General features: G+C 37.7%; 1 protein-coding gene across 2 annotated transcripts in view; it reads left to right on the forward strand.

Annotated features, from left to right (window-relative positions):
- Positions 1-12832: 12832 nt before the first annotated feature.
- LOC143341983 (uncharacterized) overlaps positions 12833-16096 on the forward strand; it is a 174801-nt gene continuing 171537 nt past the window's right edge. Inside the window, exon 1 of one of the 2 annotated variants that reach the window (XM_076765445.1) lies at positions 12833-13274. The gene's annotated coding sequence lies outside the window, so the exon portion shown is untranslated. The remainder of the gene's footprint in view (positions 13275-16096) is intronic. The other variant, XM_076765444.1, reaches the window with a different exon arrangement.

The raw sequence follows: 16096 nt of genomic DNA on the forward strand, positions 1-16096 counted from the left end.
AGCCAAAATAAGACGAAAATCAAGAATACCAATTTGTTGATGGAGGCTTCGTTAAAAAGTTATTAACAATTAAATTCGAAAAATTTCAAATCGTTCTGGAAAAATTATTTTTAGTTGCAGGGGTCAATTACAATCATTTTTGGTGAATAGACATGCCCCCGAAATCCTAACCATTTTCGAGAAAAAAATTCGAGAAGGTACTGAAATTTTTAGACGAAATTAAAAAATTTCAAATCATACTAAAAAAATTATATTTAGTTACAGGGGTCAATTACAATCGTTTTTGGTCATTAGATATACCCTCGAAATCCTATCCACTTTCGAGAAAAAAATTCGAGGAGTGAAATTTTCGACAAAATTGAAAAATTTTAAATCGTTCTAAAAAAATTATTTTCTGTTGAAGGGGTCAATTATAATCATTTTTGGTCATTAGACATACCCCCGAAATCCTACGCACTTTCGAGAAAAAAATTCCTTACCGAAATGCCATGTCTGACCATACCGTTGATATGTTCCCCTGAAATTTTTCGGCGAAAAAAAATTTTTTCCATATCGTTCTAAAAAAAATATTTTCGGTTGCAGGGGTCAATTACAGTCATTTTTGGTGAATAGACATACCCCCGAAATCTTACGCATTTTCGAGAAAAAAATTCCGTACCAGCGGATCGTTAAACGTTAATAACTTTTTAAGGAAGCCTCCATCAACAAATTGGTGTCCTTGATTTTTGTCTTATTTTGGCCTCTAGAATCCCCCATTAAAATTTTTCTCTTATTATTTTATTTCTGATCTCTTTAGTTGTAAAGACGTTTAATAGTAACGATATGAATAACATCGAATTTGAATCGATTTTTAAAAGTACACAACAATCGATAAAATTAAATTGAGATTGCAATCTGTATTGAAATTTTGTACATCTAGAAACTGTTCGAGCGTGCACTATGGCCCGTAAATGTATCCATATCGTTGGAATAGACGCGAGGGAGTGCTCTAAATGTCACTGGGAATAAAGTCGCGTATAATTAGTATTAAATGTCGTTCAGCTGCGCGACTATTGTCATTACAACCGCATTACATCCGGCTAACGATTGTGCTGCTGCGTGCTTATTTCCGATCAAATACCGCGGCGTGTCGTATGTAACACGAATCGTAACTGAATAGTGATTAAAATAATTCATTGAATTATGCCGGTGCAGTTTCTGATCGCACCCGGGTACGTAGGTTCACGGACTTTACGCGCCATTAAGAATTTATCGTGCCATCGTTGCAAAACTTTATTCGACAGACCTCGATAACCATCCACCGATCATATAGGAAAACAATTCTACGTCTATTTGTAATCACAACTCTGGAAGATTTTATTTATATTTTAATGCAATTGTTCTTTCGAAGGATTCGCAAATGGAGGCTAACGTTTCATGCTAATTTTACGCAGCTCGTTGGATGCACTTTCAAACAAGAGGGAGTTATATGTTTCACCTGAAAATTAAATTACACGATCCCAGGAACTAAAATGAGGAGTTTAACGCGTAACGATCGTAAAAATCGCGAGATCAAAGTACGAGCTGTGCTCGACCGAAATTGAATCACCAAACACCGGGGCCACAAAGCAAAAATGTTTGTTTTCGAATCCATTGGTTTACTCTGCAATGCTCCTTTCCGAATTCTGGAAGATACTGCATTTACAATGAGACGATACCGCGCGTTTGATAATTTCCGTCTCTCGTAGCTTCGGCGGATCCAACCTAGTGCATTAATGTTACGTAAGGAGCGCACAGTGTATGACCATTTAACGTCGAAATGCCGAAAGTAAAACATCAGAGCAACTTACAAAGGCTCGCCTATGTTCGTAGCAATTTCCTTACGAAACTAAGTTTGTCTTCTCTTGTCTAGCGTGATATTTCATCGCGGATGATTCTAAGGCCGCTCTAAATATAACACCGCGTATTCGTAACGCTTTGTGCACGGTGAAAGTACCTTCACGCGTTTCGCTTTTGTCGTAGACAGAGATTCATTCAAAATGTAATTAGTTTCTCCAATTTAATATTACAAAATAAGAAAACGGACGCACGTAGAACGAGGACAGGCTGACAGACGGCTCGACAGACATCGACGTTAATAACATTTGCTATGTTTAAATCGTCCTGGAGATTCTGAGACTAATAAGTTAAAAAATATTTCTTATAGTTTCATGACTTTCTGATAAGTCAATCTTGAGGTACAAATCGAAGCATTTTTGCAAGCTTTAAATTGAATATAAACGCTATTAGTAATGTAATAGTATTTTTATCGAACGTGGAATTTATAGTGTATCGTAATTATTGAAGCAATAACAGTTTAGTGAACAGTAAAATCGTGTTGAGCAGCTGTGACACGTAAAGAATTGCAAATTTTTATCGAAATTTATTGCTATCTTCTGCAAGGGAGTACAGAGTAAATTAAAAAAAAAAAAATCATAAATCATTTAATTCGTGGTTAACGAATAGTTCGAGTGATGTATGAGATTCGGTAAAATTCCATTTTCGATGGTGACTCGGTTTTAATGAATTTTTTTCGTGTGTATTTCATTTTTGAAAAGACAAATGCCACGTCGATGACTAATTGGAATTAGACGAGGTTGAGAAAAGACAAAAGGGATGGAAGAAAGAACGTTAAGAGGATTACAGTTGCATTACACACGACTGGGCAAATCGCCAGTTGCTCTAATCGCGATGCATTCTTACGTCTTGACGGTCGATCGATCACAAGTGAGAAAATGAGGTAATATTTTATGACTCGACGTGCACTTGGAAATAGTTGCATAGATTGTGAAATAACGCAATTTTAGGCAACGTTGGAGATCATTCTAAATTCGTATAGAAACGATGAACGTGCAAGGTTTCAGGTACGAAATTCATTGATATTAACCTTCTTTGAATAACAAAATAAATGAAAATTTCTCAAAATAATCGACACAGTCTATTATATATATTTTTTACACGTTTTTCTTTTGACCTTTTCGTTAAAATTTGTTCGATTGAATTCTTTTTAGATTGCAATACCTCTTTTCTCTAACGTCGAGTTATTAAATCAATCGAACTGGTTTGTTTCTTCTATTTTATACTTCGTTAGCTTTAATGAAGTCGTAATTACGAAATACAATTTGTCCTGGATATTGCGATCGCGCAACGACAAGGTGAAACATTTTTTCAGTATAATCGTATGATTTTCATACGGAGCACAGATTCATTAACTGGACAATTTTATCGCATCTGCGAGCGATTAAAACGTACGGATTTCCACGCGTTTCCACGTATTAAGGGCGCCCTTAAATTCCAAAGGACGTATTAATTAGCGCTGTTCAATATTCATTTAAATCGTGCATTCCTTTTTCTTTCGCGAGCACGGATTTTGGTCCAATTAACGGGTCGTCCTAATGCGCGCCAAACGAAGTAAAATCGCGTATCGGTCGCAGTTATGGAGCATTGGAGCTTTGCCAAGATGTACTTGTTACTCTCGTCTGTCCTATCGTTCACTCAACTCGTATTGCTTAAATTAAACTCCACTTTTCTTTTCTCGATCTTTCTCCAACTTACGGAATTCTAATTTACTGTACTTTATACTCGAAAGATTACAGCGACCAACGTGATCGTGGCAACGTGATCTTTTCCAATACGACGACACGCAGACTGAGAATTTTATTAGAATCGAACCAAGACATTGTTTGCCTAATTTTAATAGCAATCTAATCGAAGAGAAAAATTATTTTCACGATACGGTATTTCTATGAATATATTAATTAATATATTTACTGCATGCAAATTGTTCGAAGTGGGAAGAACTCTAATGGAAATCTGGAGACAATTAAAATTTAGAAAAATAGGAAATGAAATGTGGCTCTTTTTAGAGAAGATGGATAAATGTTATAAAATTTAATTCTTTCTAAGACTTGCTTAAAATTAAAACAAAAATTCAATAGTCTACAAGGTGAACAATTATTATCTGTGAAATGATTTTTCTCAATATTTACAATATGTCACTGTTGATTAATGAATCTATGACAGGTATTTGGAACAATTAAAAATCTGTGTACTGATGATTTATCTAAAACTTCTACTATTTTCTGTAAAAGAAAAATTCCTCTAATCTCGTTGGAAATAATTTTGAACAGTGACTGCTGCTCTATCGGATGATTTTCGAGTTTCTTGCTAAACTATTCAATGATTTAAGAATCCCTGCAAATTTTTAACGTTGGTAATCATATTTTATAGCTTTCGAAATCCTATTCGAAGTTGGAATCATAATCGTATCGTGGCAAATGAAATCTGATTACATATCGCCTAAGTCTGGAATCGTGAAATCGTAAACGCTATTCGAAGGATCTTTCTTCTCTCATAATCAAGGTCAAAACGGTAAAAGATGGTGGTTAGCTAGCGCCTTCGCGACGCAATTCTGGTCGTCGGATCTCCAGCCTATCCCCGGGTCGTCTATTCAGGCGTTGAGAGGGTCGAAATCTCGACTCGCCTAACCGGGTCGTGGTATATCCAATAAAGGTGAAATTGCCAGGCGAAGAGGAGGGGGAGGCAAACACGCGGAATCTACGCATTGATGTTTAATGCAAAATTCAAATCGTTCCGTTTGCCCAGCGAGCCGCAGCCTACGCCGTCGGGATATACTTGCTCTCTTTCTTTCGTTTCCTTGCACGCGACGGGGGTAACATATGACGCAGTCTTCCCAGGTATTGTCAGGATCTCGGAGGCATCTTTAATGTATGAGATAGAGCCGATTCGACTAGCTGACTGCCCTGGTAATTGCCACTGCGTCGACCGCGAACGCCCCTGTGCGTACAGGTAGGTGTCCTAGCACGCATGTGCACACATTTTCGGCATTGTTCGCGTTCTCGGTTACGGTTTATCGATGGCCTGCCCCTCCTCGAGCCTAGACCAGCTACAGAAATTAGTATGGACCCACTAAGATTTATTTTGTAAATTTTTACCAACGAAATCGGTGTAGAAAGAAGACTTTAGTCTGTGGGGTCAGTATAGACCCATGTTCACCATTTTGTTTATCTTCATTATTTCGATTTATAGTTTCTATGTTACAGTAAATGGAGAATGTATCTTCTCTAAATAATGTATACATGAGGCTCCTGCAAACGTGGGTCGGAGTAGACCCAGGGTTGACGAGGAAATTTAGAGGAATTTGAAGTCTCCATAAATGGTTACTTTGCTAAAAGTATTAAATTTTTTCTGTCCCGATTGTTTCCTTAACTAAACTAGAATCAACATTAGTATTAATAGCCGCGATAGTCGCGAGTTAACGTTCGGTAGTATAATCCTGGAACAGAGTTGGGCAAAATGTAATCTGATAACGTTTGCCACGATGCGTTTGCATGTAGTCACACGGTAATTGCTGCCCGATTGCCGTGTAATTATAATTATAAATCTTCAACCTGTTCAAAAACTATTTAATTATCGTGTAATTACTGTGTGATCACGTGTAATTTTATCGTGGCAAGTGTAATCAATTACAGCTCGCCGGACTCTGGCCTGGAAGTTACAGGTTCAAATTTTGGGATATTTAGTTTATGTTTTTTCTTCTTTCCAATACCAATAAAAATTACGTCTCTGAAAGTATATTTCTCTTCGAAGAAAAAAGCAAAAGATAAATTTCTCAGTATCAAAATTCATCAAAGTTTGACTAGAAATTTAGAAGATACTATCGTAGGAAGCTTCCAAACAGCAACGACCCAGAAACATTCGCCTATTCAGTCTACCACCCTCTTATCTTCCGTAACGCAGTAACCCCACCATAACGAGAAAGTCAGTGTAGGGAACATCCGGAAACGTTCGTTTGCTCCAGCACTTCCTAACAAAGTTTTAACAATCATCTTTGTCTTTTAATAATGTTTACATACAGTTACACAAATGTAAAATTTGTTGTATCGTGTTACAGTTGCGTCTAAAGAAACTTCTGATGGAAATAATTCTATTTTAGTGTGATGTAACACTGCGTCTACCTCAAAGAATAATCGAAACATTTCATAGCAGTAAACGATTTTAACGAAGAAATATTACCTTATAATATTTCTTCATTTGATCGAAATATACGCCCAGTCAAAAATTTGGAAACCCATTGGAAATAAACCAGTTTCATGAATTTTGGTTACCGTAGCTCTTGATGCAACCATTGTCACGACGAAACAATACTTTCATCCTTGTCAGTTTTTGATTACTTCGATCGGGTGCATCTATCGTTTTAGAAATTAATTTATTTTCATGAAAGAGTTGAACATCCGCAGTGACGTTGCAAATTTATTAACGTTCGTTTAATAATTTTGTCGGACATCTGAAACATGTTATACCGATTCAAATGTTGTATTGAAGAAAGTACGAACGATTTAATTGTCAAGTATAATAGCCGAGTCAAATTTTGAGAACCTTTTCGGCAATATTAAACAATACAATTTAAGAATTTTAGTTGATTTACTGACTACGACATTCGAAAGTTTAAATTTAATTTTCATAACTTACCAGCCAGACGACGGATAAATAACTATGGGAGAACTTATAAAATACAAAGATATTACGTTAACAGCGAAGTATAAAATTGGTAATTGTTTAATATTGTTCCAAAGTCCGCGACGTTTAATTTCGAAACACGGAAGATTTGAAACGAGTGTATTTTAATTAATCTGTAACAAAGCGGAGGAAAAGATTTTTCTATGCCATTTCGTCCACCGTGCATTCCCTGAATGTACTCTACGTCTGTATTAGCCTTTGCATTGTATCTGGTTTAACGACAAACGTAATTTCCGTGTAACGAACGTAAAAAGGTTTTGGTAAAGGGAAAGCTAAACAGTGTCCGACTTATGAAGCTTTATACTACTGCCTCGTCGGTCTACTCTATTATAAATCTCTGTACCTCTCCTCCTGCCTTTCGTTTCTTTTTTATTTTCACGGTTCTCCAGTGCACATACTTAATTCCTCTAATTTCACCGTAAAAAATGGCTTAGTATCTGAGGATTTTTCATTTTAGATGTATAAGCGTGTCTGATATCGTATGGATCATACTACTTATTCCAACTGAAATTCTTTTGGACATTTACTTTTTTGTTATTCATCCATTACGTGTATCTAATGTTTCTCTAATTTTTCAACGAGCAACAATTCAGATTCACAAGCTCAAATACAAGTACAAAACATAAAGGGCTGTTCTTTTAAAAAATTATACTTCCTAGCATTATTTTATTTATCTATACTATTTGAAACGTTTTCCCTTTAAATATTTATCCAGTTTAAATGAATATTTCGAAACAATGCAGACATACACGAGTAATTAAATTATTTTCTGACTGACGTATCGCGAGTCGTACTACTTGGAACGACTCGCCCTGACCACAATACTGCGGCCAATTATTCTTCTGGGACTTTTTACGACGATCATACTATTTTGACCCTCTTTCCAATTTCGTTCCCGCAATTTATCTCTAAGATTTGGCCCGGCATATCCTTCTTCGTCCGTACTTGCTACGCTTTTCCGTGTTTCATTCCATTCGTCTTCCCTTCCAACACTGTTCTCCATACACGTGTGCGCGGGCTCAAGCCACGTAGGTGGAGTAAATGAGAGAGGAAGGTACGTTTCCACGTCGGCACGTGGAATCCCATCGTAGAAAATTACGCGAATTTATACCACAGTCTACCGTCTCTCGTTTCGAGCCGGGTTCATCCGTCCGCGAATTGGACTTCCTGTTGGAAACTCAAACGATCAAGAACCTGGTTTGTCACGCGTCGAATGGCGTTAACATGGCTTCTAGGATGAACCGGTTTAATGCGACTTTACGAATACTTCCTTCGTAAGATCATCCCTAACCCCTCGAGATTTTCCTAAACGATTGGGTTATCTAGAATTTATCCGCTTCTCCGCGGTGTCCCGGTGACGAATGAGAGGCACACGTGTCACTGGGAATGGATGAAATCAAAGGAATTTAAATAAAGACGAAATTCAGAAGCCTCAGAATGTCTGTGGATACACTATTTTCCATTGGGTGCAATCAGTTTGCAATTTTCATAGAAATATTTAAATACGGAGGAATCATTTTCTACAAATTGTCTGACGTGTCTGAGGAATCGTGGTGAAAACAATTCTGGTAATGTATGATTTTCATCGAGCATAGAATTAATGAAAGCGAATGGAAAGGCTAGGGAAAATTCAGTGCAGACTGAAAAGATTCCTGTGGATTCTGAGATCGTCAAATATGCGATGCCGACGGTTTTCGGAATATTTTATAACACACCCGTGTTGTATCACCCCTAAGTCGTCGTCCCGCTCGTTTTTGAAATGAAATTTTGAAAACCTGTAGCATCGTGGAAGGCTCTCGCAAATTTCTCAAGGAATAGCTTGCGCAGGAAGCGAACACGCGAATTAGGAGACACCTTGTACAACCCCATGTTACACAGCTCCCTCGAGAGATCGACGAACATGTATTTTCTCTGCCTTCGAAGGCCTCCCCGTACAAGAGTACTGGAGAGAACTGTTTCTTTGTTGAGCAAATTTATACAACCTTGGTGGCTTACATTTCGAAAACATATATTTCGAGAAGCTTGTACGAGGGTTAATTTAAAAAAAATATAGGTGAAACATAGATTAGAAAATTGTAAACTTAATAATACACTAGGAGTGGAAGGAACTTCCTATTTAAATTCTAATCAATATTCAGATGCAAGCTTATATCGAGTAACAGAAAAAGAAATTAAATAGGTCAGTCACCTGAGTATATTTAAACGTTGGATTGCTACTGTAGAAGACGAAACTGAGATTGATGTTTACGCCTGAAATGACATTTTAAATCCTGAGATACAAATCTAGTGTAGTTATTTAGATTTTTATAGGAAAGATTCTTAGAATTTTCAGTTTCATAATTTGGAGTAAACCTCGATCTATATTTTCCTTAATTTCTTGATTTCGTTAGTTAAATTTTACTCGCCAAATATTTCTATTTACACACGTGTTAACAACTAGAAATATCGTTATTTCTGGTCGCCCTAAATTCGCACGATGCCTTCGACGAATCTCCTTCGAACAAAAATTAATTCATTGTCTCATTCCTCGCGGAGACATAATCTAATTTCGCGGCCCGGAACAAACCTTCATTCGGTGTTCTCTTAAGGAAAATGCCAGAATCGCACGTAATCTTGTGCGCACGGATTAGGAACCGTCTTGTACAGAGGCAAATTACATTAGTCCCTCGAGATTTTCTCGCGTATGTTTCCCGTGGAGCACACAGTCTCCTCGGATATACGGAACGTATGTTCGTTCTCGGCCTTCCATCTTTCTCGCCACTGCTAGGAAAAACAAGCAATGGCAATTAAGTATCGACCTTACTGCGGAAGAAACGCAAGGGGGCGGGTTTGCATTTGAATTTAAATCGTTATTTTTAGTGGTACAGATAGGATTCGAGTTATTAGGGTTAACTGGGGAGTCTTCCCTCGACTTTACGTGATCTGCATTCATTAGAGATTTTTCTTTGTCGATGGCGAGATTTCTTGGGATAAGACAAGTCTCTATGGCTTCTGATAGCTGTACAATCTAAAAAAGAATTGTTTGTTTGGCATTCTTTAGGTGCAAGAACAGGTATTCGTAAGTCACGAAACGTCGAAGTTAAAATTCATACAAAACTGAGCTCCTTAATTGGTTATTTTTATCGAAGAATCTCTCGTTCGAAGAGTTTGTCAAATTATAAAAGTTTCTTAACTTTTGACGAGTGTTACAGGCACAATTATGTTTCGTGTTGCTAAATTTTTGAAAAAATCTCGTCGAAATTGGAAACGTCAACATTTCGGTTATAAATCCGGTCTCCGTTGCTGCCTCAAACAAAATTCAACTCGTTGAACTAATATAATGTTATTGGAAATTCAATTTGTGTTTAATTAGTCGGTCAGTGGCCAAATTGTTTTCATAATTTCGTTTGTGTGCGTTGCGTGGCATCGAGTTTGATAATTGTAATGACTTCCAAATGGAGAACGTTCGCTATTGCATTACAATTTTGATTATTAGGTTGTAATTCAGGCTGCAGCGAGAAACGGGCAATTTGCGCCGTGAAAGCGCCGCGGAACAATAACGATAGAAATTTTTGTAGATTGTATTTTGTGCGTGGCGAAAGGTTGCCCTGTCCAGCGACGATGGACAGAGAGAATCGCGAATTACAATGAACTTTATCGGGTTCGCTGAATAATTTTCACAACTCGCGAAGCAAACGAAATCAACTCATCATTTTAGCCGCATTCAATTCTGGATCCATTGTAAAGTAACCATTAATAATATCTTCTAGGCCACGTTAATCGTTTTGCCAGTTCACTATTAATCAGAGTTATTTCCATTTATATCATAATTTCGCGGATGTCCCGGGAACGAGTACGTGAGATAATCTGCATGTGAATATAACGAATTTCCACCTGCGTTTATTTGCGTCATATATCTATACTTGACGAGGAAATTTATTAAAACGCACTTAATGCGAAGAATGATCGTTTCTACGACGATCAAATCTTTACGACTCGAACACGACGTGAAACGCATCGAGCAAAACAGATATAATATAATATCAATATCTTCTCAATTTGCTTCTAATTTCTTCAAAAGTTTCATTGTATCGTTGGCCCAATTTTAATTTGTGATCACCATGTTTGTAATAGATCACTCTCTAGAAATATTAACTCTGTTTCTGATTGAACTCGGTCTCTTTCCTAAAACACAAACAAAGAATCCAGGCTGAATTCGATATTCAATATTCTTGTTAGTTACAATGGGTTTCTGAATCGTTTTAAAAACAGTAAAAGTACAATCACCTTCCTTTAGACACTGCAGTAATAGAGCATTAATTTAACTGTAATAAATTTATTAAATTTGCAGGATATTAAATATAATTTCTTAGAGAAGCTCATGATTGAAATAGGAAATTGGGGAAAATTAAAAATTTGTTAATTTCTGAAAATCAAAGCCTGTCGAATCAACGAGTTTAATTTCTCCTAAATTTCGTTACCCCGAAAGAATAGAAAATTTAGTTCCCCGAAATTTTCTCGCGCGAAAAACGAATATACCTCGTCTCGTAAACACCGGTGGCCAGGGGTGTCTAAAATTTATTGTACTGTCGCAAATCAGCACGTATCCCGTTCTAAATGAATATCCCCGCGCGTTCCATTACCGTCTATATTTCATTCATCAGCCAGTCGATTTACACCTCGAATTCAATTGCAGCTACACTGATTACCGTCGACCCGTTTATATTCGCCTGACACGCCAGGTTGAACGCCGCAACGTCACCGTCAACGTCGTTACATATTAAACATTACGGGAATCACGGTCGGGTCGTTGAAGCGCACTGCCGCGGCGACGAACTACCCGTCGACTGTTCCTCGATACTTTGTTTTCCATTGCAGCAATATTTCCACGTACTCTTCGAACCGTGCACAACCGAAGCCTTTTGCTTTTGGTCGTTTCGTCCGTGGAACGGGCGCGATCCGTTAGTTCGCGGTGTCGCTGTTCCGCCCTGTTGTTTCGTGCTTCTTCGCCACGATCCCGGCCAAAACTTCGCGGCGGTTCGAAATCATGGCCAACGACGGACCAAAGTTGGGTCCACGTGTGCGAGATAAATCGACGGGGACACATGCCGGATTCCGCAACCGACGCGCCGAGTTTCGTGCAATTCTCTCCGACCGAATAAAGCGAATCCAGAGAGGCGGTTGACGATTTTAACACGTTCGCGAACGCTCCCGGGTATGGTTGAGAATCCGTTGCACTTGTTGGAACGTTGTGTCACGGTTTGATGGATATTGTGGCGCTGAAGGCGATACATTCGATCCTGATGACGGGGCCAATCCAATACCATAGTCGTTAATACCGACACGTATCGCTTCCCAAACATTGTGTTCGCCCTATCGAATCTATATCGAGATCGGTTGGAAAATTCTAACGAAAAACATTAGCATTTCGATGCACCAACGAATTGTGACGGGTGATTAAAATTTGCGTTAATTTATTTTCTTCGTCTTTCTTAGTTTTGTCTGAATAAAACAATCTTAGTCTTTGCAGCACAAGTGTACCTACTATAGATACTATGGAAGTCGATTTTAGATCGAGAGCGCCACGTGATCGGTGAGGGCGCCACCGTAATATAAGTGGATGCGCCATCTTTCTTCGTTAGTTCGTTTCGTGACGCGTGCGTGAGATGTGTCGGAGTATAGTTTCGTTATAAAAGGTTAACCACGTGTAGATTATTTCTTTCTTACAACGTGCCTCATCAACAGGTTATGGGCCCAGGTAATCGTGATTAACGGTGAACAGAAAACAGAGCCGGCACGAAAAGCGATGCTGTTGGAAAAACTAACCTTGCACCGCATGCAAGAAGATGGCGACGTTCGCGAACACGTGCGGGAATTTTTCGACGTGGTTGGTAAATTCAGTGAAAGAAACGTAGAAATTGACCAGGATCATCTCGCGATTATGCTTCTGTATAGTTTCGAAAAGTTTTGGTGCACCGTAGAATCTCGTGACGCATTACCGACGCCAGAAATTCTTCGTGTAAAAATCATAGAGAATGATTCAATGCACAAACTGATATATTTCACCAACGAATTGTGACGAGTGGTTAGAATTTGCGATAATTTATTTTCTTCGTCAAGTTTCTTAGTTTTATCTGAATAAAACAATCTTGGTATAAAATCGAATTTTCGAAACAGTCTTTGAAGCATAAGTGTAGTATAGATATTATTGAACTCGATTGTAGATCGCGAGCGTCGCGTAGTCGTTCAGTGAGGGCGCCACCATAACGTAAATGGACACGCCATCTTTCTTCGTTAGTTCGCCTCGTGTCGCGTGCGTGAGATGTATCGGAATATAGTTTCGTCATAAAAGGTTAACCACGTGTAGACTATTTCTTTCGTACCACGTGCCTCATCAACAAGTTATGGGCCCAGGTAATCGTGATTAACGGTGAACAGAAAATCGGTAAACTAGTGAATAGCTGTGTCGCGAACGTGTCGAGTAAAAAGACAGAAATATGATGAACGCGTGTGAAATAGAAACCTTTAATAAAGATACTTGTGATACGTGGAAGATGCAAGTGGAAGCATTATTGTTCAAGAACGATTCGTGGGATTATGTGAACGGTACGTGTGTGATGCCTGAATTAGTCGCCAGAAACCTAACCTCTCAAGCGGCGGTGAGCACGTGATTAAGAAACGACAGCAAAGCGAGATCGGACTTGATATCATCGATTGATTCGTCTGAGCTTAAACGGGTAAGAGGTTATAAAACTTCACATGAAGTCTGGTTAAAGCTAGCGGGAATATACAAATCGACTGATTCAATGCACAAACTGATATATTTCACCAACGAATTGTGACGAGTGGTTAGAATTTGCGTCAATTTATGTTTTTCGTCAAATTTCTTAATTTCATTTGAATATGATATAAAATTATTTTAGTACAAAATCGAATTTTCGAAATAGTCTTCGAAGCATAAGTATACTATAGATATTATTGAAGTCGATTGTAGATCGCGAGCGTCGCGTAGTCGATCAGTGAGGGCGCCACCATGACGTAAATGTATACGCCATCTTTATTCGTTAGTTCGTCTTATGACGCGTGCGTGAGATGTATCGAATATAGTTTTTTTTATAAAAGGTAAACTATTTCTTTTTGATCATGCTCAACTCCCGCCACGTAGCTCATCAACAGATACCGTATCCCAGGGACATTTTATAATTGTTATTTCGTTGCACGTTTTTATGGGGATGGTCGTATTTTCTACGATTTTCAAACAGAATGTCACTGGATTATCAAATTTATGTGGCCTTTCTTTCGCAAATCCACACCGAAACCATGCATATTTGAACAGATTTATGTCTCGCGGAGACGGGAACGGAGTATAGAACACCGACTGCATTTTTAAAATATTATCTCGAGCGTGAAGGTTAATATTTAAATTTAAATTTAATACCGCGCCAGATAACTTTCTTGCAGAATTCTTTCATGTTCCAAATACGTCGATCAAAATCTGACGATTAAAATATTAACGAAATAACTATGTAGTATAGCAATTAAAATTTCTGATTACTTCCTTTGCATTGTGAAGTAGAAAATGTATTCACAAGTATCAGCTGATCGTGTTTTGACCACACTTTGACTGAAATTACGAAATTAAAAACATCGTCAATGAAAAAATTTGCAACGAATGCTCCAATACGTTTCTTCCACTTCCACTTCGATTAAATTTATTAAAGACAAATTGAGGCTGTATTGTACATTTGTAGGAACTATTATTACGTATTGTCTAAGTCGAATCACAGTTCTTTCGAGCCAGTTAGCAGCAGAGTTTTATTTGAGATTTTGCTTTTGAATAATGCCGCGATTCGAAGAGTGAAATTTGCGCCGCGAACGATTGCATTTGCATGAATTTACTTCGGCCCGCGTAAGAGCACTATAGCTCTCTTAAAACTGTTTTCGAATAGGGAACTGTCCGAAATTGCAGCTGGCAGAATACTTGGCGGTACCGAAAAGTGCTCGTTGAAAGCTGAAACTTCGAGACTAACAGTTTTTTGCAATCCCCTGAAACACATTTCGTGTTTCTTTATTGTTGTTGTCGTTGTCTCTGGCAATCGTAATCGTTTATTAAGAGTCGGTGGATGAACTCGAATCAACGGAGATAGAGAACGTGGGAATTTCGATGCATTATTATCATCCAGTGATGTAATAACGCTCGAGTTATTAGTACAGGTCATTAACGTTTTATTTCGATTATCTAATTCCCCGTAAAATCGCTGCGTTTCACGCTGATTAAAAGTGCTGAAAGGGACCAACGTTGTAGCATTAAATTTTGTTTGAAACCGTGAAATGAAATGGGCGTTGCTGTGCTTGTACCTCCCCCCCCTTTCATCGAATTGGATTTATTGACTTCCACCTATTTCCAAAAACGAGAGTTCAAACGCCGACGCTTTAAATATATTATAAAATATTGTCTGTAGAAATAATAGGAAATTTCATAACTCGTAGTGTTTCTTTAGGAAACTTATATTCATACTGAAGCTTTAATCTCGACAAAATGGTCGCTTTTTGATTTTGGAAAGGATATTGAGAAATTGAAAATTCATATGAAATATGAAAGGGAATCAAATTGTCAGTTATTTTTAATGAGATATATTATGAATAAGGGAGATACTTTCCCAATAATCTTATCAGTTTCTCGTTGCAATGTTCATCCCTAGCATGGAAGAAAATGGACCTATATTCCCGCGAACGATCATACTGTCAATTCTCATAGGAGATTTAACGAGACCTAATATCGTTAACAACACGTGAATTTTGAGGTACCATTTGAAATGCTGTTCCCGCGTTATTTTATTATCGTTATCATTGTCACCGGCAATTGAGACCATTTATTCCAGCATGGATCGCCGCAACGCCGAGCGGCGCTAGATTTCACGTATTAGCTTCCCTCGAAATTCAATATCACTCGAATTTTTATAGATTTTTATTCAAATCTACGGACTCATTGTAGAAGAGAACGGATCAATCGAATAATAACAAACGATATTATCGAATGCTTTGACAGTGAAATATATAGGGTGATTCTAGAGGCCAAAATAAAACGAAAATCAAGAATATCAATTTGTTGATGGAGGCTTCGTTAAAAAGTTATTAACAATTAATTTCGAAAATTTCAAATCATTCTGAAAAAATTATATTTAGTTACAGGGGGCAATTATAATCGTTTTTGGTCATTAGACATACCCTCGAAATCCTACCCACTTTCGAGAAAAAAATTCGAGGAGTGAAATTTTCGACAAAATTAAAAAATTTCAAATCGTTTTGAAAAAATTATATTTAGTTACAGGGGGCAATTACAATCGTTTTTGGTCATTAGATATACCCTCGAAATCCTACCCACTTTCGAGAAAAAAATTCGAGAAGGTGTAAAATTTTTCGACAAAATTAAAAAATTTGAAATCACACTAAAAAAATTATATTTAGTTACAGGGGGCAATTACAATCGTTTTTGGTCATTAGATATACCCTCGAAATCCTATCCACTTTCGAGAAAAAAATTCGAGAAGGTGTAAAA

The sequence above is a fragment of the Colletes latitarsis genome, chromosome 5, assembly GCF_051014445.1.
Source record: "Colletes latitarsis isolate SP2378_abdomen chromosome 5, iyColLati1, whole genome shotgun sequence".
In the NCBI taxonomy this organism is placed as follows: Eukaryota; Metazoa; Arthropoda; class Insecta; order Hymenoptera; family Colletidae; genus Colletes; species Colletes latitarsis.